The sequence below is a fragment of the Drosophila subpulchrella genome, chromosome 3R (genome assembly GCF_014743375.2).
Source record: "Drosophila subpulchrella strain 33 F10 #4 breed RU33 chromosome 3R, RU_Dsub_v1.1 Primary Assembly, whole genome shotgun sequence".
Taxonomy (NCBI): Eukaryota; Metazoa; Arthropoda; class Insecta; order Diptera; family Drosophilidae; genus Drosophila; species Drosophila subpulchrella.
The window spans coordinates 3,261,385-3,288,633 of NC_050609.1; the positions used below are offsets into that span (position 1 = coordinate 3,261,385).

General features: G+C 40.9%; 1 protein-coding gene and 1 long non-coding RNA gene across 16 annotated transcripts in view; one reads left to right on the plus strand and one right to left on the minus strand.

Moving 5' to 3' along the window:
- LOC119555029 (collagen alpha chain CG42342) overlaps window positions 1-27,249 on the plus strand; it is a 72,866-nt gene that overhangs the window by 23,665 nt on the left and 21,952 nt on the right. The window lies entirely within an intron of this gene.
- Window positions 18,698-19,310, minus strand: LOC119555229. Its single transcript, XR_005219874.1, has 3 exons — window positions 19,255-19,310; window positions 18,977-19,198; window positions 18,698-18,896 (listed from the first exon to the last, which is right to left on the minus strand). It is a non-coding gene; the product is annotated as an uncharacterized LOC119555229 (long non-coding RNA).

Here is a 27,249-nt window from a genome sequence, read left to right on the forward strand (position 1 = left end):
ACTTGATTAAGCGCTATAAATCTTAAGGGTTTGCTTCGAAAAATGGGAGATCTTTATTCCTAAAAAAACGTTTTGTTCCACGGCAGTTCAGTGATCTCCCGCCAGCTGCCCGACACATTTAACACTTTATATAATTTATTGTAATTTTTCACACTCCTCCATTGAGTCTTTGGCCTTTTTGTGGCAGCCCGTTGTTAACAAAACGTTTTCAACATAAGCCTCGCACCTTTTTCAGACTTAAGACTTACGAGTTAAGACTCTGAGATGCGGCTCAGTAACAACAACTTTGGCTGGGAGTTGCAACTGCATCTGCATCTGCATCTGCATCTCTATTGCTGCTTTGTAGCCATCAAACCCACTCGAAATTCAGATAATTTGTATTTGGCCGGGGGCAAACGGGTTGCACAAGCTGCCAAGTCGCCGCTAAGCCCTGAGATTGAGCAAACATAGAGTTTATGCGTGGGTCGATCGTGATTAGCAGATAAATCAGGAGTGATCGGGTAGAACCAATACCACATGATTAAATCTTCCGGTGTGTTGACCCTACTGGCTAGAGAATACAGTTGCAAGGGAGCCAGAAGATTTAAAATCGGAACAAATAATAAACTTGAGTCAGTGATACGGAATAATCTTTGCTATAATTATCTTGAATGTTATTTATTATTATTTTATTTCCCAGCTTAATTTGTATTTTAACAGTGCCTATAATCCCATTACAATCCTGAGGTATTTAGTAGTAAATAATTGAGTCTTTCAGTTTGGTGACAGTATGACAAATATTATGACGAGGTAGCCTGGGAAATATTTAATAAAGCCTGTTAGTTAAAGACCCACGGCACGGTCTACTTATTTCAATCCACATTCAACCTAATCCAGTTTGAAAAGGAGTTAAGTTAATCGACCCGCTGACAGTTGGACAACTGACCGGAAAATATTTGCCTGGCTGCAACCCTCATCACATGACTAATCCCACGTGTAAACACGTTTTCGCACTGGAAACTGCATGGCCCTGCTCCTAATTGCCGCTTGTTTCGCAGTAACAAGCTCCTCTTGGTCTCCATCCAGTCTCTACTACTTCTCGGTTCGGTTATTAGAACCTTGTTCGATCTCTATCGGAATCGGTTCGGTGCGGCATTAACTCTGTTTGCCTTTCCTGCTAAGCCGGCTCTCCATATTTCCCTCAGTCCTCAGTCCTCAGTCGTCCTAACCCTCCGGCTTACCTGTCCCATTCCGACCCGGCTTTTTCGCCAGTCTTTGTCGATGCTCTTTACATGTCAGCGGCTCTAAGCTGTGAGCAGACGACCGCCCTGCATCTCCAGTCTGCCTCTGCATTGTTTGCACTTAAAGAAAAATTCGAAATACATTAAGTTCTTAGAATTCAATCCCTAATTAACACATGAATAACTTAGAAAACAAGTGTCAACCAAATACTTTATATAAATCTGGTTTATTTTAGATTATCTCTTCGAGGTCTTAAAATGAAAATAATATAAATATATAGTATTCTTGATAAAAATTTCAAGTTTATGTTTCCAGTTTGTTTTAAACAAAAAATTCCTAATTTTAGATATAACATTTTTAAACTAAAACAGACTTCTAATGTACTACAGGTATTATAATAAAATAATTGAAGGATCTTATTTAAAACATAACGTATAAATGTAAAATGTTTTTATAATATGAAGCCTTACAAAACGCTCAAACAAATGGTCAAGTTTTTTTTGCCTGAATACCTCTTGATAATCTTCAATAATCTGCTGAACTTCATAGGACTTGGCTCCCAGTTCCTCAGTAATATCTAGATCTGGAGTGTTGTTTTTTCTGTGCAATATCTCCTTGTCGCTGGTAGCGCCTCATAGCTCCTTTCCGGCCAGCCCACCGCATTTATCGTGGCCTCGCCTTTCGCCTTTTGTCTGCGATTTGTGTTCCCCCAACGCCTCCTGGTGTCTGTCCTCGGATCCTATGTTCCTCCGTTGTGGGACCGAACCGAATACCGCCGCCTTTGTGAAACTCGTTTGCATATTGTCATAATTTCTGCCCAGGCACAAACACTCATCCGTTTAGGCGGCTCAGCTCAGCTCCGGGTTCAGTCATTCGCTTTTATTTTGTTGCCATTTGCGGGCTATGCTGCATGTTTTATTGTTATTTTGATTGCATTTATTGTATTATTAAGCTGCATTGTTATGAGCTCTAAGCCGGGTTGCTGCCTAGCAGCAAACATTTGCCATTTGTGACTTCCGCCCTTCCTCCTAAATCCATCCCGATCCCAATCGTCATCCTCATTCCCATTCCCATACCACGTTCACATGTGTCAGTTTTGGTTTTTCGAATTCCGCATGTCTGGCTGCAGGGTATAATCCACAAACGTAGCAAATATCGATTGGTTATAGTACCTACTCAGTGATATTTTTGTCAATCATATTGTCAATTGGGGAAAAGGGGAGGGTGAAGTATGCGGAATACAATTCGAGAAAGAATATCCAGATTTTTGCTGTTCAAACATAATGAAAGTTTGCCTTTTTCAAAGAAACAATTTCGGGCTATCAAATTTGGCAATATAAAATGGATAAGGACTGTAAAGCCGATTTTATTGCATGTGTGTATGCCAACTTAGAGTCTAGCTTAAGTCTTTATAAATTTGAAAGTGAAAAATCAATTAAATAATATTTTATACATTTCCCTTCTCCTAGAAGAAATAATCGAAAACGATTATTAATCATGTTAAAACAAAACCGTTGCTAATAGCATGAAAATGTATAAGTGGTACTTATGTTTCAAGCCTAATTAGCCGTTAGCTTTTTGTTCATAGGATTATACGCTTTAGTTCATGTATTATTAGTCATTATAATTTATAACACACATATTGAATTAGGCTTAGGCAGTTTTGCTTTAGTGTTTTAATTAATACCATAAAATGTATAATGGAAATTTAAGATATCATTCGAAATTAGCCGTGGCTAATAGCGTGAAATTGCATAATAGGTGCAGTCATTGTTGCAGCAGATTTTCCAGTTTGCTACTCCAAGCCATTGTAAACATTTTCCCCTCGGTTCCCTCGATGCCTCATTGTTATCAGACTTTTTGTTTGACTAACGGCCTCGGGTGTTTCGTTGTCATTTGAAGGAGCCTTTGGTCTGTGGACCCTCCATTAGTGCGATCAGTCGAATGCTGCACGCTGCATGCTGCATGCTGCAGAGTATCTTGCGGGAACGGGAGTTGCATCAGATCGAGTGTGACGGAACCCAAGGTGTCGGCTTACCAAGAAAACAGAAGCTGGCAAGCAGGAAGGCAGCACTTCGGCTGCCGGAGGCTGTCATAAAAACCCGTTGAGCGTAATTAGGCGTGTTGTGCGCCGCGTTGTCGGCGGCTCCTTCAATGAGTCATGCGCTCAAGCGAGCCAATATATCAATCCGCACGCACTGACGGCCCATTAGACATCCCAGGCATATGCACACACGATATCTGCGAGGAGGCATATGCAAATGCGTGCGGTTTTCCATCTGCTAAATGCAAAAGCCAGCCGGAGTTGCCGATGCTAATTAATGACTGATCCATCGACAGGAGCGACCGAAACTCTGAGACCTCTCGCCACTGATTAGCTATCCCTAATTAAAGCAGAGTTCATGGCAAAGCAAACTTCTTTCCGACTCCCAACGTGCCCTTGTGGCACCTTTGAACTTGTAACCTGCTCATGTGAGAGGGCACTGGAAACAAGTGTTCTATAGAATGTGTATTTTTTTTGTCTTCGTATATACATATACACAAGTATGAATACTGAATTGATAAAAACTGATAAAATTGCTGAAGGAAGAAGGTCCCTTCAATTTTAAAATATATGTTTATTGAAAGCTATCAAAATAATGTAGTACCAATTTTGTAAAATAAAATTGATAGAATTGGCTTATGGAAGCATTTTTACAAAACTAAATTAGTAGCCGTCAAAATAACCTAGTACAAATACATTTATTTTGGAATTTCCAAACGAAAAGTCTGTTTTGATTATTAATACGTTATGATTTCTTTTAAAAATATAATTGATTTGATTAAACTCATGTTATATGAAATACCACAAGAAATGTATAAAAACCCCGTTTTTTGAGTGTGTTATTTGTGGGTGTGGCACCGTTTCTGTGTTCTGTTTGCTTTGGCAACTTTTCCACCAAAAAACTTTTTGCTACCAATTAACGAAAATAAATTTCGCCGACATCAAGGTGAAACTATATTTCAATATTGTTTGTTTGCTGGGGAATGGCTGGTTGGGATGTTGGTGGTTTGATTGGAATATGTCTGAATAATTGAAGTGGAAGGGCACGAACGAGTGGAAACGATTGCGATTCGATCCATTCATAAAGGGGCCAAAGTATTGTTTTAAAACAGGCCCCACTTAAACTTTCCCCTACTAGCTGGCAAATTAAGTTAATAACTATAATAGAGCAATTACCTGGCGGATAAGGGCGCTCTACAGCGACAGAACCCAGAAAACCGCACAAAATCACACACAAAAAGTTGACAAAAAAGTTGGGCCCACAAAATTTGTAAACTGTTATACATTAGTTTTTTGTTTTTTTTTCTGTAAAACAACAAGCAGATAAATATTTAAGGTACTTTTTCCCCCTTTTTTCGGTAACCACGTGGCATAGAAAATTCGGAAAACTAGTTAAATATAAGCCAACGGTAAGCAAAAGTTTACTCCTAGAGGGCGGAAAACAATCGTTGTCCTTATTGATTTGCTCTCTGCAATTTGTTTGCACATAGTTATTGTTGTTATTGCACGTGTAACCCAGAAATGAAGACAGTCAACAGCAATAGCAACAATCACAAGACACGGTCATAAATAACGAAATTGTAAGTCGCAACCGAGCAGAAAAAAAAGAGGGAGGAAAAACTGAAACTGAATTGAAAAAGGGCAACATTCGCCGGAAAACCCCACGAAAATCAACTTGCTGGCCCATTGTTGTGGGGTCCATTGTTGTTGTTTTGGTTGCCATTGTCATTGTTGTTGTAGCTGCTCTTTTTTTGGGCCATGTCTATTATTGTTGCTGCTGTAGTTAAACAACAAACTGCTGCGCCTGCAGGTTTTATTTGGGCAAGAAGGCGAAAGAGGAAAAATAACTTTTAGCTGGCCGAAAAAGCAGCACAGAAATTGGACAGACAGACAGGCTGGGAGACAGAAAGACGTAGGATAAACAACACCGACGATATAACACAAATTGTGGAAAATGCTACAAAAGTGGCATGCTTTACATTTTGAAGAAAAACAGCCCCGAGGTCCTTTTTCGCATTGGCCTCTTTAATTAATTGCCAAAAAGCGAGTTGAGTTGGACAAAAAACGCAAAACACTTGTGGGCCCCGACAACCAAAGGCCCAGTCCGTTCGACCGGAAGGAAGTCAGTAAGATTTTCGAGCTCAAAAGGCCCAAAGGGACTGGCACCCATACAGGGACACCCAGGATACCCACACACACACACACCAACACAACGAAAGCTGTTGCCATTTTGTAGCATACTTTTGTGCGCGCCTCTGTTTATGCGACTTGTAAACTTGGTCTTCTTGGCTAGACGTGTTTTGTTGTTATTTTCTCACTTCCCTGCTGATTGCCGGCAACATATTTCGCAAATTGCTGTCAAAGTGTTAAGGAAGTTGACTCGGTTCGGGGCCAAAAGGGATCGCAATGAACTGGAGGAACTCCATTTCAGTATGGTGTGGTATAGTACGTTTCGCCTCCTCTAATTGCAGGCAGTTCGGAACGATGAATTGCTAATGGTTTTATGTTCCTCTTTTTTCTGTGTGTGTGTGCACAGGCAAACAATAATAATAATTATAATCATGAGCCGACTGAGGGTTTTTATAGGCCAGTCTTACACAGTTTCGAGTGTCAGTGTGCCCACAAAAGAAACCATTAAGATATATGGATAGGCTACTGTTGAGTAATGATGATGAATGCTGATGAAGATGGAATATGTGAAGTGCCCTCCTCAAGGGGGTGTGAAAGTTTTCAATTACCATTCGGTATTCGGCATACCATTACCATTACCATACTCCTATTTCACTTGGGCACCTTTTTTCTGCTCGAAGCAATCCCTCAACTTGGATCCACCTGAAGTAGCTTCAATTAGTGGCAAATGCAAGATATTTTTCAATTAGTCGGCGTAGAAAGGGCAAAGTTACTCAGACAACGGTTGGGAATTACCAGGAAACTAGGGAGTTGAGAAACTGGAAAACTGGGAACTGCAGAGACAGCGCATTGGGTTTGCAATTAACAGCATCACGTGACCTGCAACCCAAGGCGAGCACTCAGTGGCATGAAAAATGAAGTCGAAGCAGTCGCTGCAGGCGCCTTAGCATCCCCATCCCGATTGCCCCAATCTTCTCCAGCCTTCGATGCACCAAAACCACAACCTCCAGAGCAGCCTCAGCTCAATCACGACCCGAATTGACTTTTGGGCTGCTGTGCATCATTAATTCACTTCAACCGAAATTTCGGAAATTCGAATTGAAATTGACTTGGGTTTTCAGGGGGTCTCGGAGATCGAAGGGCGTGCCGTTTGCGCCAAAAGCCGAATGAAAATAATAAAAATGTAATTAACGCCCAGGCCATAGACAAAGAGTAAGTGGGGCAGGGTCGCATTGGTGCTTTCCTTACCGTAGGGGAGGAAACTCCCCTCAACTCCGGGTTTTGTGGGACCATTTGGCTCATTTCTTATACAATTAAGTGGCCACTGCCTATGGCCAAGGGGTCCAGACTCCGATTCCGGATTCCCCGAGATGTCTGCCCTTCTTCAACTTTGTCTATGCCCGTCATGAATCTCATTGTGGGGCGGTTTCTGTGGGCGTGGCCGTTTCGTTTCATAGCCGCTGCTGTTTTTGTTATTGCTTATCTGATTATGCGGATGGCTGGGTCTGCGGACTCCGGACTCGGGATTACGATTGCGGTCTGCGGACTAGCGACCACCGACTGCCTTCTCCGACGGGGTCTCGGGTGACACACCAATGACAGCTCCGTGGAGAGTTCAAAAGTTTAATTACCAGTAGCAGTAATCAGTGTGTTTGGATAAATAAGTAGGTTTAGCTGTAGGCCAAAGTTTGAGCTGAGATGGGTGATAAACGCGCTACCACAAATGGATCAAAATTGGGAAAGAAATATGCATTACATGAAAAAGGGTTAAAATGTTGACCCTAGTAAAAAAGAATAGTTTTCATATTTTATATTAATAATTCAGAATATTAGAGAATTCAAATACAAACTCATAGAGGTATCCCACTTCAAAATCGGGGTCCAACATCGAAAGTTATGCAATCTAGAAGTGCCAATCTCGGCTCCTATTCTGAAACCATTGAAAATACGGAAAAATCGAACATGAAAAGGGTAAAAATATTGACCGTCGTAAAATATAACAAATTTTATGTAGATTATTAGAGAATTCAACCACAAGCTCATAGAGGTATCCCACTTCAAAATCGGGGTCCAACAACGAAAGTTATGGAATCTAGAAGTGCCGTTTTGGGCTCCTGTTCTGAAAACCATTGAAAATACGGAAAAATCGAACATGAAAAATGGTAAAAATTTTGACCGTCGTAAAATATAACAAATTTAATGTAGATTATTAGAGAATTCAACCACAAGCTCATAGAGGTATCCCACTTCAAAATCGGGGTCCAACAACGAAAGTTATGGAATCTAGAAGTGCCGTTTTGGGCTCCTGTTCTGAAAACCATTGAAAATACGGAAAAATTGAACATGAAAAAGTGTAAAAATTTTGACCGTCGTAAAATATAACACATTTATTGTAGATTATTAGAGAATTCAACCACAAACTCATAGAGGTATCCCACTTCAAAATCGGGGTCCAACAACGAAAGTTATGGAATCTAGAAGTGCCGTTTTGGGCTCCTGTTCTGAGAACCATTGAAAATACGGAAAAATCGAACATGAAAAAGGGTAAAAATTTTGACCGTCGTAAAATATAACAAATTTAATGTAGATTATTAGAGAATTCAACCACAAGCTCACAGAGGTATCCCACTTCAAAATCGGGGTCCAACAACGAAAGTTATGGAATCTAGAAGTGCCGTTTTGGGCTCCTGTTCTGAAAACCATTGAAAATACGGAAAAATCGAACATGAAAAAGTGTAAAAATTTTGACCGTCGTAAAATATAACATATTTATTGTAGATTATTAGAGAATTCAACCACAAACTCATAGAGGTATCCCACTTCAAAATCGGGGTCCAACAACGAAAGTTATGGAATCTAGAAGTGCCGTTTTGGGCTCCTGTTCTGAAAACCATTGAAAATACGGAAAAATCGAACATGAAAAAGGGTAAGAATTTTGACCGTCGTAAAATATAACAAATTTAATGTAGATTATTTGAGAATTCAACCACAAGCTCACAGAGGTATCCCACTTCAAAATCGGGGTCCAACAACGAAAGTTATGGAATCTAGAAGTGCCGTTTTGGGCTCCTGTTCTGAAAACCATTGAAAATACGGAAAAATCGAACATGAAAAAGGGTAAAAATTTTGACCGTCGTAAAATATAACAAATTTATTGTAGATTATTAGAGAATTCAACCACAAGCTCATAGAGGTATCCCACTTCGAAATCGGGGTCCAACACCAAAAGTTATGGATTCTTGAAGTGCCGTTTTAAACTTTTATTCTGAAGACCATTGAAAATACGGAAAAGTCGAACATGGAAATTAATTAAAATTTTTAATGTAGAATATTAGAGAATTTATACACAAGCCGCTTCAAAATCGGGATACAATAACTCAAATACATTGGAAATACGGAAAATCATACACGTAAATGGGCCTAAATTTTGATATGTTAATATTTTGAACAGTATTGTGAAAATATACTTTTTTTTAAACTAACTAGTTTAAATAATTTAAAGACTTATAAAAAGTTCTTTTTCATGTTACAGTCGGAGCTTTTAATGATCCAAAGTCACATCTAATAATATGCTCTCTTTTTTATTACAGGTATGTTGATTGGTCTACATAGTGACTACTAAGACACTCCGCTTAAAATGAGTAAGTTTAAATTAAAAGAAAAGTTTTCTTGGGCCAACATTTAACGACCTCCTTTTATTGATATAACAAATATCCACTACATAGAGCATTAAACCCCTCCGACAACATAACATTGGAATAAAATCCCAATTCCTGCCATTTGTGTTTGTTTTTTGGCAACTTGCCTCCATGTGGGGCGGTGGTATTGGCTTTCCGGTCCCAGCGGATTATATTGGATAGGAATAACGAAACAAAACACAAAAAGTTGATGAACAACAAGACAATGAACTATGTAAAACTTCTAGCCGCAGTAAACGGCTACACCGGAATGGGCGTTAGCGACTCCCAGACCAATTTTTCGCTCAGTGCAGGGCGGGTTGGTGTGGGGTGATGGACAAAGGGTCCTTGTTGCCCTCGAGGGAACTGGGCCAAAGAAAGCCAACGATGGGAGCTGAGATACCATTCGGCTAATAGAGCAGCCAACAGAATTTTTGGGCCAGAGGGAACATCCAAAGGGATTACAACAAAGTGGCAACTGCTCGGCGCTTGATAAGCTCCGTTGCATTGACCACTTGGCCGATCCGAATGGATTGGGGCTACTTGGCGTCCACTTAAGATACACAAAGCCGAAAAAGATACAAAAGTGGGCCGAGATAATGGAGAGAGGGCCACAAATAGCTCAAGATGCTGGAAGGCAAAAAACACGAGTATCGACAGATGGATGGGGTAAAACAAAAATTGATTAATGGATGCAAAACGATTGAAAAACGACAAGCCAAGAACAACAGAATGCAAGCTGCATAGTTGTGGGTAGGTAGGTGGAGGAGCCTAAAAAAGGGGGGAAAACGATTTGTGGCAGGGAACATCAAAGTTGAGGTGCATGCCACGCGCCATGTGGCCCGTGGAGGTGCTGACCCCAAAAGATACCAGCCAAAACATAACATCAATCTGGTTGCCAATCAATTGAATTGGCCTTGCAATCAGCTTTAGACAATGGTGGTCAAAGAAATGTGTTTGCTTCTAGATTTCTTATCTTTTTATAGAGGTCTTTATATTTAAAGTTCAAGAAAAATGGAGCTACTTCCAAAACACGAACTCTTGTATTAAAGGATTTCAATTGATTAACTTTATTCATAAATAGATTGTGGAACATTACATATCATCATAATTAAACATATTTGTTGATGTCCTTAATAAAGTAATTTCAACATATCATATCCTTGGAATGAACTGTTTAAAGAGGTTTTAAAACCTTTTATAAAAAATCATTTAAATAATTGATTTAAAATCTTGAAAGCCTGAGCATTGCTGTGCGTGCACATAAACCGACTTGCGGTTGCTTTTTATTGCACACTAAAAATGATCCACAATGGCATTGGATTGAATGCGCTGGCGTCGGCTGCAGTCCATCCATCCATCCATTTGTCCACCCATCCATCTCGTCTGCTGACCCGACTGCAATTGTTTTGTTTGCTTTCATGTCTGCCCCGCAAAAAACACACACCCATCTTGCGTGAAGGAATTGTAGCGCAAGAATAACACAGAACAGCGACGACGTCGGCAAATGTTTGTGGATTTCACTGTGGCGGGGTGGAGGGATCTCGGGAAGGAGAATGATTCAGTAAGTCGAGTGCTGAGGCTGCATCCAAGACCAGAAAAAAATAAAATCCTGAGAACAAGACCTAGACGAAGGCCAAGCGTCGTCGATGACGTTGATGAATCTCTATTTACTTTGTTTAATTTCTGTTTTTATTTGCCATTCGACGGGCCACTCAGCGGCCAGCATCGAATGTGGATGCGGATGAAGAGGTCTGCGTGCAATTAACGCAAAGTGCTTCACTGTACTTCGATGACGTGGGTGTAAGTGGGCTTCAGTGATGCCAAATCAATCTATAAAAAAGGAATCGAAATCAGTTTTGTAAATAAATTACATTGGCTAATACACTTTAATAATATATTATAAATATTTTTGGCAGGTATTTAATTACTTTTTTAAAATATTTGGAACATTTTTAGTTTAATAATAGCTATTATAGTTGTAATGTGATATGACCAATACTTTTATTTTAAAAGTCTACTGGGTAAAAGAAATATTTTTATTGTGGGAAACAATTACGAAAAACATGGAAATATTTTACCATTTGCTTGCTATTTTTTTTCGAAAACTGTATAACAGAATATATTGGCAAAAAAAAGTAGCCAAGCTATCAACACCGATGGGAATTTGTAAGCTGCAATTACCGTTCGCCTGTTGCCCATTTAATTGATTTTGACGCCGGTCGTCCAATAACATTGATGGGTTTCGCCCCACCCTCCTTATAGCACCCTTACTCGCTCCATCCCTTTCTCTTTTACGACTGCAATTAGTGCACTGAGCTGGTGCATTTTCTATATATGTGCTAAGTACACATTTTCAACTCCTTCTCGATTTCTTCTCCTTTGGAAATTGACCTCCAGGGTCAGTGGGATATCTTAAATCCCGGGGCAACTCTCATTTTTCTTTGGCTTCCTCGGTTTCGTTTACTCTTCGTACTTCCTTCCTGGTTACTTTGTTTGTCCGGTGATTAACTACTGCTAACTGCTTACTCTCACCCGTTTTTTCTGCATCCATTTCCTTGGCTTTGATTTTCCGTAAAGAGAAGCTCATTCCATTTCGGTAATTATTTACCCAACTTTTTTGCATTTGAAGCAAACTGTTTGGATTCATTTTTTCCCAGTTCTGTAAGATTTGTTTGGCTGTCGAGTCAAATGAGGTTAAAATACGGATACCAGTTGCAAGGCGAATGGAGTTGTGTGTGTGTGTACTTTGGTGGTAAAATATTTTAGCTCAAACAGATAAAGTTACGTGCTCAAATAGATTTGCCTCTGCTACTAAATTTGCATCACAGCATCAATCCTGGGCACGTTGGGAAAATATCAGAGTGGGGAATGCAAGATGGGAAATGCAAATAAAGAGGAAGTCTAAAGGAATCACCTTACCTACATTGAAAATGAAATTAATCCCAATCATCAAGAGATATTACTCAATCTATGAGATATATTAATTTCCTTTCCCTATCAATTCGTTATGTTACATCTCAAATAGCAGCTTAAGCCATAATTCCCCTTAACTTAGTATGCGAGAATTTACCACTAATTAGTTGCAGGCATTTCCCCCAAAGAACAACCGAATCTGCAATAACAAATAGCAGCCGTAAATCAATTGGAACAGAAACTAGGAATTATATGAGCCATATATATGCCCACAAAACGGTCCCATAACTTTCCGCGCCATTGCAAATGGCTGCACCGGCCCCCAAAACACCCGCTCTCCACCGATTTTGCCTATAGATATATTGTGTTGACTACTGGTGAATAACTCACAATTCGAGCGGAGCGATTCATGAGTGTGCCAAATGCTGTTTGTTTTTCCCCAGCACTTTTTTCCACTCTTTTTTCGGTTCAGGATGAAAATAGAGAGCGAGCGAGAAATGAAAAATATTTCATGGCAGCGATGAAAGCAAAGGCTGGCCTAGTCCTGCTATGGAATAACTAATAAATTGGCGCTTAATCAACTTCTGGGCCAAGCGAAAAACAAAACAAACAATGCATTTGGCCACATGCACCAGCTGCCGCACAGAATGTTGCAACACTGCAGTCGAGATGATGGGATGAAAATTGTGTATCAAGTGGAATTAATTTAACTCACGAACCGCATTCGCTGGCGCCTCTTTCAGCGTCTTTTTATATAGATATGGCTAAAGTAAATAAAATGCAATCAAATTAAATGCAGCACAAACACAGAGGAGGGCAGCAGCAATAGCAACAGCCACAGCCGCGGACTAGCAACACAAAACTGAAGTGGCAGCAACTTCAGCGGCAACAACTGCGAGTGCACTCGAGAACAGGGCCAGAAGTTTGGGGATTGGCGAGCTCTGGCGCTAGTTGAGTCCAAGTAAAGACCACTACTGAGGGCCCAAGTCCCCACTATCCGGTATCCACTTTCCACTCCCCAACTCGCAACTCCTCACCCCCACCATAATCCAAAACGTCCCTCCCTTCAGCCTGTTGCTCCTCCCTTTCTTGCCACAGCATGGTGCAACATTGTTGTAGTTACCCTAGACTCTAGACTCCAGACTCTTGGTGTTTTGTTTGGTAGGCCCAGCGGAAGCTGGAAAAATAATAACAACAGGGCGCATAAATTTCACCAGCCACCGCAGCAATAACAAACAAAAACCCCCATGAAGGAGCGGAAAAAACACAAAAGCTGGACTAAATATATTATAATCTCAGTCCCGCCGTCGTTGTTAAAGCTTACAGTTATCGGTGTCTTATATCAATTAAAGTGTTCAGCCTGGAGAAAGTTGGAGGTGCATATTAAAAATGTTTGCAAACAGTTTTCAAAAGGTTTCTGCATTTCTTGCTTATAAAGTTTAAAGTTTTATATAAAACACATTAGCTGTTGGGAGTCTTTAGTGATATCTACAATAAATTTTATTATAAATTGTTAAGTGAAAAAAAAATGCTTTTTAAACAAAAGAGAAAACCAAGTGAAGGTTAAATTTAAAGCCACGAGAATCGCATAAAGATGGAAACAAAATTTGACATATTTTATAAAGTTGAAATTTAAAGTTATTTTTAAAATACAACATATTCAAAGAATCGATTATGAAATCATAGATGTTATTTATTGAACAATTTTATTTGGTATTTCTAGGCTTTTCAAATATTCTAAAAATATATTTTCTGTATGGAAAGCTCATATACCATCTCAAATGTAGCCTGAACCAACTTGAACTTCTTGGCTGCCACATCTTTCGTCAGCTTCGAGTAGTTTCTGTTGTCGTCGCTGGTCTAAGTTGTATTTATTTTGATTTGGCAGGCTCTTTTTGTTGGTGGCGCTAGTATTTTGTTAATGATGATGAAGCGCAGCATGTTGAAAGTCAAATAAACAGCGGGGGGCTCTGCAGATGTTTCCTCACACACGCCCACCCACACACATTCGCTTTAATTAAGCAAACATTGAGAATGCTCAGCGTTGCGGGTAAAAAATTCATTAAAACAAAGTTCTACCCAAAACCCTCGACTAAAACAGCGGGGAAAACGCTCCGAATTGCTTTGGGGTCGGTGTTTTTTCGCCCAGCCGCCTTAGAGCAAACAAAACGCACGCGCGTCACTCGCAGACATTTAATTTGCATAAAAAGTTTGCCGCCCCCCGACTTTGCGACTGCTCCTGAATTCCTAGCCATCCTTGGTATCCTTGCCACCGGGAATTTGTGGAAAGAAGATGGACCGGCATCTTAGGTCCACCGATCCTTTGTGGGCGGCGGGATTGTTTGACTGCGGCAGCGACCCGCGACAATGTCGAGTATAATGGCAATTGGCGAAATTTGCATAATGTTAATTTTAATTTGAAATTTGGCCACTCGACGGTAGCCCAGGCATCGGAGGACCAGCTCCACCGCATTTATCTTACAACGTGTTGATGCGGTACATCAAATGTTCAGCAGGTCGGACCCAGAAGTACTGGAAATTATTACCCGAGGCCTAAGAATAGACAACATTTAAATTCAGCTGGTACGAAATAAAGTTCCTTTCATTTGTAAAGTCAGTTTACTTTGAAGAAGTTTAGTCAGAGACCTAAAAATCCTTCTGGCTTGGTAATAAAAATTCACTTATTAAGCCAGTTTGTTGTACTCTTTTAATTGTATCCTAAGCTGCTAAGTAAAGGCCATGCCTTAAAGAATTTTCAAGACAATAAAGAAATTAATCAAAGTCAGGAATTCGATTGGCTTAGCAAAATATGTTTTCAATTAAGCTTAAGCTGTTAAATAAATTCTGCATTTCAAAGAAAATCTTTTCTAACAGTTGCAATAAAATAAAAAAATTAGCAAAAAATTTAAGCCAAGGATATACATTCTTTTGGTTAGGCTCAATATGTTTTCACTTGTTTTGTCAGTGGTTAAATGAATTTCACTTTGAATAGCCATCAAAGAAAACAAAAATATTCAAATGCAATAAGCTGAGCAGAAGATGTTTAATTAAGATCTGCCGCTTGGGTGTGAAATTTTATTTGCTTTTAGTAAAATTATTGTGACACTAAATAATTAAACACTATGGCAATGAATTCGTAAGTAGGGCAAACATGACCATGGATTTAGTTATTTATTTATAATTATTTTGTTGAACAAATAAGGTAAACAAATAAGGAAAGGAATAACAAGTCAGAATATTTAAATATAACAAAGTCGAGATTTAATCTGCATAAGCTGCAGTAATTTTCTTGCTGGTCGGGCATACATATTTCCTTCTCCTCAAATTGGTGGTTTGTGGCTTGGCCTAAAAGCGATCGGCTATCTTTCAGCTGCAACCACTTTTGCACTTTTGGCCTGCGGGCAAAGTTGGCGCACTTTTTATGCGACTTGGCAGGCCTTGTCATAATGCGACTTGCAGTGGCTTGAGGTCGGGCCACAATCGGGATTTATGTGACCCCTTTTGTGGGGCAAGTGTTCCGGGCACAGGCAGTTATGTTATGGCCATACCATAAAGCGCATAATTGGCCGTGTTGGCCCAGTCGGAGATTTATGCAGCTGCTGCTCCTGTTTCCTGCTCCTTGAATCTGCATAATTAGCGCACTGGCACTTGTGCCTAATGACCCTGTTATACACGGCCACATCACATTAGGGCCATCCAGATGGGCTGGCCATCTGGAAGGATGGAGGCCGAAAGGTCAGCACCCGCAATAAATAATATAGCTAGGTATATATGCCCTCGTCCATTGAGGTTCATGTTTCTCGGTCGAACAGGCGAACCCAAGTGCATTGCCCTGCTGGCAAATCATGCTGTCTAAATTTGTATTTATTAGACAATGCGCCACGGGGCGTATGTGTAATATGCCATGCTATGCCATTAGATGCATTCCAATCCTGCATGACAGCCCCAGAGAGTGTGTGTTGGTTGTGTTTTCCCTAGCCTGTGGTTACAACATGACTAGCAATCTTCGAGAGCTGGTGTGTGGGTGCAGGAAAGTCTGGATTAGCCACGAGATTCTCCTTTCTTCTTGGTAGTTAGAAGAGCTGCGAACTGGGAACGGTTCTATTGAACCCGTTTGAAGTGCCCACATTATCATATATCCTCCATGTCTGAGGGCCCCCCTGGAAAATCCAATAAAAATAATGAAGCCAGAGACTCTGTAGAACAACAACAGCAATGGCGACGCAGAGAGTGTGCCATAAAAAAGGAGCTGAGCAGCGTATGAAAAATATAAAAAGTTAAAATAATAGAAAGCTGCTGCTGCTGCCACTTTGTGTGCTGCATATTTTGACTTCAGAATAAATAGACTTTTGCATACGAGACTGGGAATGCGTTCATGCTCGTATGCATGTGGCACATTCTCAATTTATTTACAAAGCAAGACCCTCAGTCACAGCGAAACATATATGAAATAAACGAGAAGTCAAGCAAAGGGCGTGGCTCTCCAGCGTCCTGATCCTGGCATTTCTGGCCAACTGAGTTCCGTATTTAAGCAATCACGGTTGCTCTGCGAAACTCGGAACCGAAAAACACCAAACATTCTGCGGGGAAATGGGCACAGAGACTGACTCCCCCGGCATGGGCATCCATCCCACACCATTCACACTCAATCACACACTCGCTGACCGTTCAATGGGCAAATAACATGTCAAGTCTCATTATGTTTCACAACTCGAGCCAACACACTCATTGGAACAGTGGGGCAGCAGTAAGATAGCATATGAATATATAAGAGGGTCTACCTGAGCTTTTATTGGTTTTGATAATATCAAGAAAATGAAGCTAACTTACAAAGTAGGCTTTAAATATTTAAAAATTAACAGGTATTTACACATATTTGAATGTAATGAGTAAGTTTTTACTTAAAGATCCATTCAGATTGTCAAAATATATGCAATTATCATATGACTACTTGCTTATGTTTTGACAATCTGAATGGATTTTGTTATAATTCCATTCCATGATACCAAAACATATCAGTAAAGCAGTAAACTACCTTTAAATTATAGTTCAATGGTGCACATAATACCTCCAGAGCCCACTTTAAAAAAGCTTTACGTCCTTGTTGTAGCAATTATTTGCTTGCTTACCAGCAAAGAAGAAGGCATTATTTTAAAGTGTCGTTTAATCACCCGTAGGACCACTGTGGCATTCCCAGTGGCATCGCCCCATCGGCGGCCACAGCATCGTTTTTATCAGTCAACCTGCCCCCTTTGGCCCTGTGGCAGCCACTGTCCAGGCCATTGTCCCCCTCCCCGGGAATCCATCTACTTCCATGTCTGCGGCTGTGTGTCTGCTAAAATGGCTGGCAATTTAGAATTTATGGCAGCTGCATGATTTGTATGATACGAACGTAAGCAGTTTGCACTCACGTACCAAGGGGGGCATAAGTACATATATATTTCCCCACCAAAAAGGGGGCAGGAAGTGGTGGCACAAAGGGTTGCCGGTGTCCGCATCTGTATCAGTGTATATATATATATATATCTGTCCATCTGTATCTGCATCTGTATCTGTGCCCCGGGCAGCGGCGCATTTGTCTATTTGAACTTGTGCTGGGCGCAGTGTGATCATTTAATTTGAATTCGCGTCTGACATACCCGCCGGCTCAAAATTAAATAGCGCAGGATGCGCAGGGCCATTTAAATATATATGTATATATGTGGATAAAAAATCGTGGTATATTTTAGCCGCCGCTCATTTGCATTTGCCCAGTGAAATTGGTTAATTTCATTCCCATGTAGCTGGCCACAGAATCAGGCGGTGGTGGCTCGCCTGTAATTTGCTCATTAAAGCGACGGGACAGCTGCCAAATGGACGCAGGATGCTGGATGTGGATGTGGATGTGCGTGTGCATGCCTCAGCCATCGGCATCCGGCCGTTCAGCTGTTGCTGTCCTGTGCATCGCATTATGCGCGTAAGCGTAAAACTTTCAATTATTTAAATTATGCCACACGAACAATGCCACAAAAGCTTCAAGCACTCGCATATGCCACCAAAAGCATCAGCTGCAGGTTGCTCCTGTTCCTGCATCTGTTGTTGTTGCTGTGGCCGATGTTGCCACTGCAACAATGTTTCCAACATTGTCGCTCGTCTGCAGATACCATGTTACAAAATTGCCGCAAGTTAAACGCATGTCGACACAGACCCATCCTTATATAGTATATGTGTAGCTACCCAAGCCCCAAAACATTTCACCACCTACCCCACCTCCATTGCCTGCAACTCTACACCACCCACATAATTCATTCATATCATCAGTGTTCGCGCCACGGATGAGACATCCTCAGATGAGTGATGGCTCCAACATATCGCGCATATCGGCAACATAACCATTGTGTAAATGTCACTTCATCCCATCCCCATCCCCATCCCGATCCCATACCATCCCCAAGTGGGATGCTGAGGTGTCAGCAAGAGCGACTGTTTTCTCTCCCTTTTATTTATTGGGACATTCGTCGGGTGTAGCTCGTCAAAAGAAGGAACTACTGAAGCGTAATCTGCTAGTTTGCTTATACACTTAGGATAATAAACTATCTAGATGTGTGTTTTGAAAATTAGGGAAAAGTGCTAGCCAGAACTAAAAATTAGGTGTGGTAACGTTTATAATATGTTAAAAAAAGTTATAAAATATAAAATATTTATTAAAATTTTAAGAAAAAAAGGGTTTTATTGTTCAAACTATTATTGTGATTTAAAAAACATAAATTTTTGTATATCTTTTCCTAGGCTAGTTTATATTTTAATATATATGTGGCGATTATAAAAAGAACGCTTTCTTGGTATTTCTCACATAAGTTTCCAATATTACCATGAAAAAGTTGGGTTTAATATTTTTTCTAAGTGGTGGATTCCCGCTGGCTGCTTATCTGGGGTGCAAATTCATGTGGGAATATATATGAGAAATTATTTGCACTGCTTTTTTGCTGAGGAATGGCAACGAACGAACCCAGTGGAACATGAAGGGTATATCGGCATCGGCGGTGGTGAGACGCTGCACAGGAACTCCAATTTGCAGAACTTGGCGGCATTGGATGGGCACTGTCAAACAAGTTGTATGGCTCGATGGGCAGCCACCTCATCCGCATCCCCACCCTCATCCACATCCACCGACGCTGACATCACAATTAAGCCATAACTCATCGGGCAATGGCAATATGTGAGCTGCATTCTGTATTGTGTCAGTGGCTCGGTTACATTCCATTACGGCCATAAAAAGAGGCTTACCACCGATGAGGATGTCCGAAAAGAGAAGAAAGAGCTGAAATCCGAACAAATGCCACACACGAACTGCAACGGCAAAAGGCGGCAGCAGACCAAATAAACCATTCGGAGGCGAAAAAAGAGTGATACCGATTCAGATACAGATACAGATACGGGTACCCATGCATATAGATATAGGGATACATATTGCCATTCATTGCTCCTCTGCCTGTTTCATATTCGCATGTATTTACTTTGTATCACTTGTCACATTTTTTATTGTCATTGCCCGCCGCCGCAGTGGGTGCTGTGATTTTTTATGGCTTATCTGTAGGGGTTCGGATCCGCTGTTATTATTATTGTTATTATATCATTCTTCATCAGCTTGATTCGCCCATTCATTGTTGTGTTTATAAGGGGCTCAGCAGAAAAAAAAAATATATCTTTCATTTTTTGTTTGAGGCTGTCGCAGCTGCTGAAGGGATTAATTTCTTGATTTACCCATGGAATATATTTACATGCTCTGCTCTATAAAGGCAGTCTTGCCCGCTTTGTTCTTTTCCCGTTGTCCCTGGCAGCATTTCGCTCCACCAAGATGATATTTCCAGTTTCGCTGTGGTCTTGGCGTTTTCTTCTTTTTTTTATTTCCGACTGTGCAATTGTGTGGAAGCGTATTGAAAGCGAGTCCCGAGCACTCGGAACCAGCGGAAAATATGCTAATGCCATTCGATCTGGGGGCCCCTAAAGGCGGGGAAAAGTGGGCGGGGCCAGTCAGCCATCAGTCAACAGCGAGTCAGACGCGCGGAAAGTGAAATGAAATTCTTATTTTCATTTTTTCTTATTTTCATTTTCACTTCTAAGCGCCAAACACTTTCTATTGTTGGGAGGGCTTTACGCCCCCATCCCCCCACGTATTTTTCCAGGGGATTATCATTCAAACATTTCTCTTTTTTTTCCAGCGAGGGTGTTCGTTCAAATTGTTTTAGATTTTCCCTTTGTTCATGGGAACGCGTTTTGCAGATACTCTATTGCTTATTTTGGGACCAAAAATAACAAAACAACTTCCGAGGGATTATCCTTGGGACTCTATATTAGTCCGGTATTTGTTTTCTATTTATTTGTAAAACAGAAAAACAAAAACATCCAAGTCTCGAGGCCACTAAAGGCGGAAAAAGGGTTTGCATATACAAGTTTGCCTTATCCCAAAGCCGTTTACCAATTACTTAAACATAAGGTAAAGCCCTGGGGATTTACAAGTGTTTTCCCTCCTCTCTTTTTGTTTACTTTTCCCTCTTTATGTTGGCTGTCCGCATCAAGAGACAGGCCTTTTAATAAACTGGACTTTAAGGACCTCCGAAAAAAAGTGACAGCATAACCATTAAATCAAATGACTTAAAGTTTTCAAAACAATGTGAGAAAGTTTTCAACTCGGGAAAGGCCTTAAAGTACATTGGGTCCTGGGCTTATTCCGAAACTCCCATTTGAAGTCCATTCCAGGATTCAAAACAAACTGACTTCCGGCTGTCCTAGTTGTCACAATGGAAATTATGATACCCCGTCGACAGCTCCTTTCAAAATGTGGTTTAATCAAATTGCATTTAAAATGCAAAGCGGCGAAAAGCCAAGCTGCGCAAAGAAAAGCGTAATCCATATCTCTGGTTGGAAAATGCGAAAAACGCGAATGGCAGGGAAAACGAATTATTTTTATTAACGCTTAACAAAAGAACAAGAACCGAAAAACACAGCGCTCATAAATAACAAAGTGAATTGAATTCTCCGCTGCTCTATTAAAATCACATTACCTATCATAAAATGCCATTTAAATCGTAAAAAATTCCCCATAAATTCATATAACAATAAAGCATTAATTTTAAGCAAATAAAAAATAATGTGCTGAGCACATAAATCAGAGCAGGAACTGTAATAAATTATGCAATTTGCATTTAAAACCGAAATATAAATAACAAACAAATAAGTTGAAAACAAAAAGGAGCAATACGCAATAAGCCGCAAACAACAATTTTTCGGTGGCAACAACAAATGTGCAATGTGAAGCTAATTTGTCAGCTTGTTGGTTTCGATGGAGTGGGTTTCGGATTTGGATTCGAAATGGTATTGGGATTCGGATTGGGTCAGCCTGATGCCAACGAGACCACAAAGCCATGAAGCCGTCACTCAATCAGATAGCAAAAGCGAATTGAAAAACGTGTGCGGATGGATAGTGAATGCAATTTACAATTAACCAAAGAATGGTTTTTTGCCAGCCCCTCTCGTTGGCAATTACCTATAATATTTATGGGCAAACCGCAAAACATTTGTCCACCGTTGCATTTACATGTGTAATTGGCGGCGTAGGCGTGGCATTCGCTAATTAATTGCCCCCATAAGAGCAACCTGTTGGAGTGTGCACACTCGCATTACGTATACGCAATGTCGGTCATTAGTTAACCCCTTTTGAGAAGTACCAAAGGATTTGGCCACTAATGAGCATTTCGGGCGTTTAATTAAAGAGGAAATAATGGCAAGGACGTGTCGACAAATCGATATTGCTGCTGTTCCATAATGCAACAGATTTGTCAGACATTTGCCTCCTGGCCGTGGTAACACATACACGGAAAAAAACTTTATGTTCTTAATTTAAATTTGATATATTTCATTTCTTTATTATAAATTAAATCATGGCTTTTAAAAATGAAATGAAACATGTCAAAAATTGTACCGTGGTAAATATTGGAATCCGTGGTTCTGAAGAATTCGGTTTTTTAATGGATTACGTTGCCATGCTCTGAAGAATTCGCGGTCTCCTTCTGTTAAAGGATGCATGTATTTAATGGATAAAACTGTCAATTATGTTACCGCCGTCAGTATTGGTACCTTTTGTTCTATTGAATGTGAGTTTTAGTAATACTCGGTTTTATTTTTACAAAACACTATAATATCAAATTGATATTGCTCTAATTTTTTTGAGTGCACACATAGCCAGCTGCCAAACATTTGCACTTGACATCTGTGTGTGCGTGTTGTCTGGGTTCTCGCTTTGCCAAACCGCCAGGCATTTACCTCGTGCAAATGTTCGCCTGTAAATAAAACCAGACGATGCCAGGGATCCAAGGATCCGAGTTACTCAGCCTGTGTGTGAGACTTCCTGTGTTTCAGTTACTGTTTCCGTTTCCTCTCACACCCACACACACACTCTCAGACAGCCAATAAAAGTTTGTCATAATGCATTTGTCGAACATCAGACATCGCCCGAGGTCCACTAATTTGAATCTGACCATTGTTGATTACTTGGCAGCGATAATGATCCGGCCTTTATGGAGTCATGGAGTTACGCATCTTGCACATAATAGGAGCATAAGTCAATTATGGGGCATTCGTGTTCATTGGAGTGAAATAATTAGCCATGTCCATAGTTACCACTTGAATTGAATTATAGAACGAAGCTTGTCCATTAAATTGGCCAGCTAAATTTAATTTGACCCGGTGTCTCTGCTCAGTTTACTGATTTACTGGTTTTCGGATTTTAATACGAACACAAAGAACAGGTTTCTGGCCTAATGAGCAGGCATAAATCACATCTGATAATCGCCAAATCATATTCACACAGCGATGCTTATTATGTTTTTGTGGGGCATCCAAGCAGGTTTCCAGGAAGAAACCGAATCGCTATACAATTACAATATCCCAGAAAGGAATGCCTGGGACAACATGAGACACTTTTGCGAACAAAACACCGCTGGCAGAGGAGACAAGCTGCAGGAAAATAAAAAAAGAGAAAAAATGGAAAGGGAATAAGATTTATTTTGTATGGAAAGTATCGCATATCAGCAGACGACAAGGACAAGGACACCGCCGAGAGGCAGGACGAAAGTTGCCGCCCTTTTTGTTTGTATGTAATGTAGCGCAGCATTTTCGCATTCGCATTTATTGAAGATTTACAGTGGCAACTTGCAGACAAACAACTAGCAACACAACATTTGCTATACGAGCAACTCGCATATTTTCCTCGTCCTTTGTTTTTCAGCCAGCCACCCAACCACCCATCGCCGCTGGCTACATAATTTCATTTGCATTGGAAAAGGGGTGGGGAAAATATGGGGATAGGGGGGTGCTCTTAAGTCGGAAAATGCGTGACTCTAGGCAAGCAGGAAAAACTTTTGCAGTTATGTCCGCAGCAGGAAGGAGCAAATGCTTCAAGTATGCTTACCATTTCGTATTTGGCTGCATTTGGAATCGCACATCCTGCATCCTGCAGCCTGCAGCCTGCATTTGCCTGCCACTGACGCACGTACGAAGGACACCGGGGAACTGAGCACAAGGACGACACACGTCACGGCAAAAGTTAAAAGTTTGCCATCAATGTTTGCATTTCAAGTTTCACTCCTGGCTGGCAGTTCATTTTGCGCTGCGCACAGACGTCCTTGACAGGATGACAGGGATCCTGGATACTGGATACTGGATACTGGTTTGCGGACCAGCTGCACTGCCACTACTTTAAATGAAAATTTCATTTACCTCTTAAACTTATACGCGTTTGCCTTTAAGCACTGCTAATGAAACTGCCGAGTGGCTGCCTTAAAGCTGGAAAATCCGATTTCAAGCAGCAAAACTTTTTGCATAGCTCAAAGACAAGCAGCAGGTGCACTTATAGATAAGAGTTTTTCAAGAATATAGGTAGAGTTTACTTTGGCCAAGCAATATTAATAATAAAGCGAGAGTGAGAACTACTTAAAAAGCATACATATTTAACTTTTTAAGAAAAATGGTACAAACAGGCTTAAACCACTAATTTTCTTTATTTTCCCAGCTTTAGGGCTAAAGTATCCCTAGATTGCTACCCCTTTTAAAGCATTGCGAGTCTTATATCTTTAACCGATTTTAAAGATTTTTCACTGGATTCTGATTTATTTATTGGGTTCTTCATTTTAAGACCAACCTGTATCAGCAAATTCCAAAGAAATCATTTTAGCAGCTCACCCAATCAGCCCTCTATTCAAATCGAGCCCAAAAGAGTTATCCTTTTCAGTGCAAAATCAATTGAGCTTTGACCACAAGAACTGAACCCAGTCGAGTCAAGTCCTTGAACCCCGAATTGCCTGCTGCCCTGCTGGCTGGCAACTTGGCAAATTAGATGAATCTCTGGGAGAATGAACAAGCCCCAAGTGTGGCGGCAAAGTTAGTTGATGTTGCAGCCGGCGAAACTTCAATTCCCCGATCAGGTGCAGAACCATTCGGGTTGTCCTGCGAGATGGGGAGATGGGAAACGGGGATGTAGTCCTAGTCCTTTCAGTTTGCCCATCTCTCCGGGGTGTTTGCCAACTTGTTTAGCCGTTGTTTGCTGGATGTACGTGTTGTCGTGGTGTTGTACGCACGTAAACGATGCCAAGTCGGGTATTTATTACGCTCACAACTTGACATAATTCCCATTTTCTGGGGGGTGGTATTCCCATCCTCATCTGATTCTGACTGAGCTGATGCAAGAGCAGTTGAACTAATGCCATCGATAGAGATTTATAGCTTCGTTGGCACGTATGTGCGAGTACGTTCAATTGCCTGCACCACCATCATCATCATCATCATTATTATCATCATCTGTAAAAGCGGGAAAATACATTGAAGACGACAGGACTGCCATCAAGTTGGGCGGAAAAGAAACAAGTTGCGACTTAACAACTTCATCAGCTGGCAGCGCACTTAGTTTGCCTGACAACCCATACAATATATAATATATATGAACGAGTATATATGTGCTCGCAATAAGATTTCTTAGCGCATTAAGCAGCAGTATCAACAGGAGCTGGGAGAACAACAAATAAATGCCATTAGCAGCCAACAAACTGTAAGCCAAAATGGCGCCATCAACGCGAAAATAATACGGAAAATGCGGCGTTAATGGCAACGATGAAAGAGGGATTGGGAAAGCCGGGAAAACGCGGGGAAAACCCTGGGCAGGGGAAGGCAGAGACACAGGGCACCCATGTGAAGGCAAACGATGTTATGATTATGATTATTATGTTGCTATTAGATTAAGAGCAATTTTAACTTTTTCCGCCCGCTCACAAAGGCCTTCCGCTCGTCCTTTTCCCACCACCCATATTTCCTGCCATACCACCCCCGATTTTCCGTACTCTACTTTCTTTTTTCGTGCGTCAACGCTTTCCGTTTGGCTTTGGCTTACGACACTTGACGCTCAAGTCCCTCCTTTTGTCCCGCCCCATCTATGGGGCTCCCAACTTTCGTCCACCCCGCCGGGCAGAGTTACTCCTTCATTGTTTCTGGCCCGGGTCTTAGCCACGCTTAATTGGTTGGCTTTTATTACTTGGCAAGTGCTGCAAGCGCATAATTTGCGACTACGACGAACAGTGGGCCACAGTTTAAGATTAGGGAAATTTCATGGACGGCTTAATGGAGCACTTCTAGGGGTTTTCTTAGCAGATCTATTGATTAGGGTAAGCCGATAGGAAAGAAGCTCAATAAGAACTTTTTTCTTTTTTGTTGTATTTGCTTAAACCGGGTGTTAATATCAAGGTTCTTTAAAATATCTGTCAGAATGGATTAGGTAATTATTACAATCGTTTTTCTTATTATAAATACATCTCAATTCTTATAAAGGTTCTTAAGGTTCTTAAGAAAGCTATCAGAAAGGATTTGGTTATATTTACTGTAATTTTATTCTTAAACTTAGTCAGGAGATGCCTTATATCCATTGTATCTAAAAGTTAACTTTAAGTACCTAATTGCCAATAAACCATCGTCTATACTTAAGAAACTCCCACCAGGTAATACCCGAGTTTTGCAATCACCTTTACATTTCTTGTAAATATACTCTATTAGTCTTGGTTCTTTTGCTCTTGCCTTCGTACTTTCTTGTTTCTGCACTGGAAAATCTTTTTTTAATTAAATAAGCATCCGTAGATTAGGAGAATGGGGCGGCACCTTAGACCGCGTCATGCTGGCTGCCTCACTTCGCACCTACAACAGTCTGCAACATGGCCACGCCCACTTTTATAACGCCCCCACCCAGTTTGCCACCCACCGAGAGGAGGGGCGCATGCCTTTGGTAGTTTGCGGCTCCATTTTAGCGAGAAATGAATTTAAATTGTTTGCCGGCGTTTCCTGCATTAAGGGCAGCTTCCTTTCGAAGACCCAGGCCCTTGGTCTCTTTCTTGTTCTCCAGTTCTTCAGCGGAGAAGTGGAAAAACGAAATTACTTAATTACAACAATTATTATATGAAACAGCCCCGAAAAAACTTCAGAGTTAGGGAATGTTGGAGCTTCCGGTAGATGCCCTGCTGCTGTTGCTGTTCTGTTGTCTGTGTTGCTTGGTAATTTAATTAAATATTTTCACACCTTGCGACTGATACATTGGACTATACAAAAAGCGTTTGGGTGCCTTTGTCTTGAAATTTTAGGTGTTAATTTCCTGTCCCGTAGATGCAGAAAACAACAAGTGCAGCGAGTCGGCGTCGGCTCTAATAAAAATAATTGCCATGGGCAGACTGGCAGCAGAAACTGCAGCAGTGGAAAATTACAAGACACGAAGGACCCTGGCCTGTGAGTTTTATGCCATGGAAAATTGCATGCGAAATAATTGAAAAGCATCGACTGCAGCTTTGTCCTGCTCCGAGGTCCTAGGATCCTGGCTCCTCGCTCCTCTGGTTCCTTTGGATAGATAAAGTTTCCTCGCAGCACCGAAATAATAGCAGCCAAAGTGGTTGTAAATATTTTGTGCCCGCCAGTCGCCATTCGCAGTAGCTTCGCTTTTTTTTCCCGCAGCGTGACAAAATGCTGCGAAAAGTCATTTTTCAGCTAAATGAATTCGCGCCAACTGCGCAAAAAACAACGTTGAAAAAAGTAGCTCAACTGGAAATGGGAATGGGGATTTAAGATGGGCAAACGAAGATGTGACCCAAGGAAATGACTTGCCACTGGTCCGGGATCCTGTGGGTCAGCGGCAAGTTCAATGGGCAACTAATGAGGCGACCTTAAGATTGCTTTTTCACAACTAACTCTCGAAAC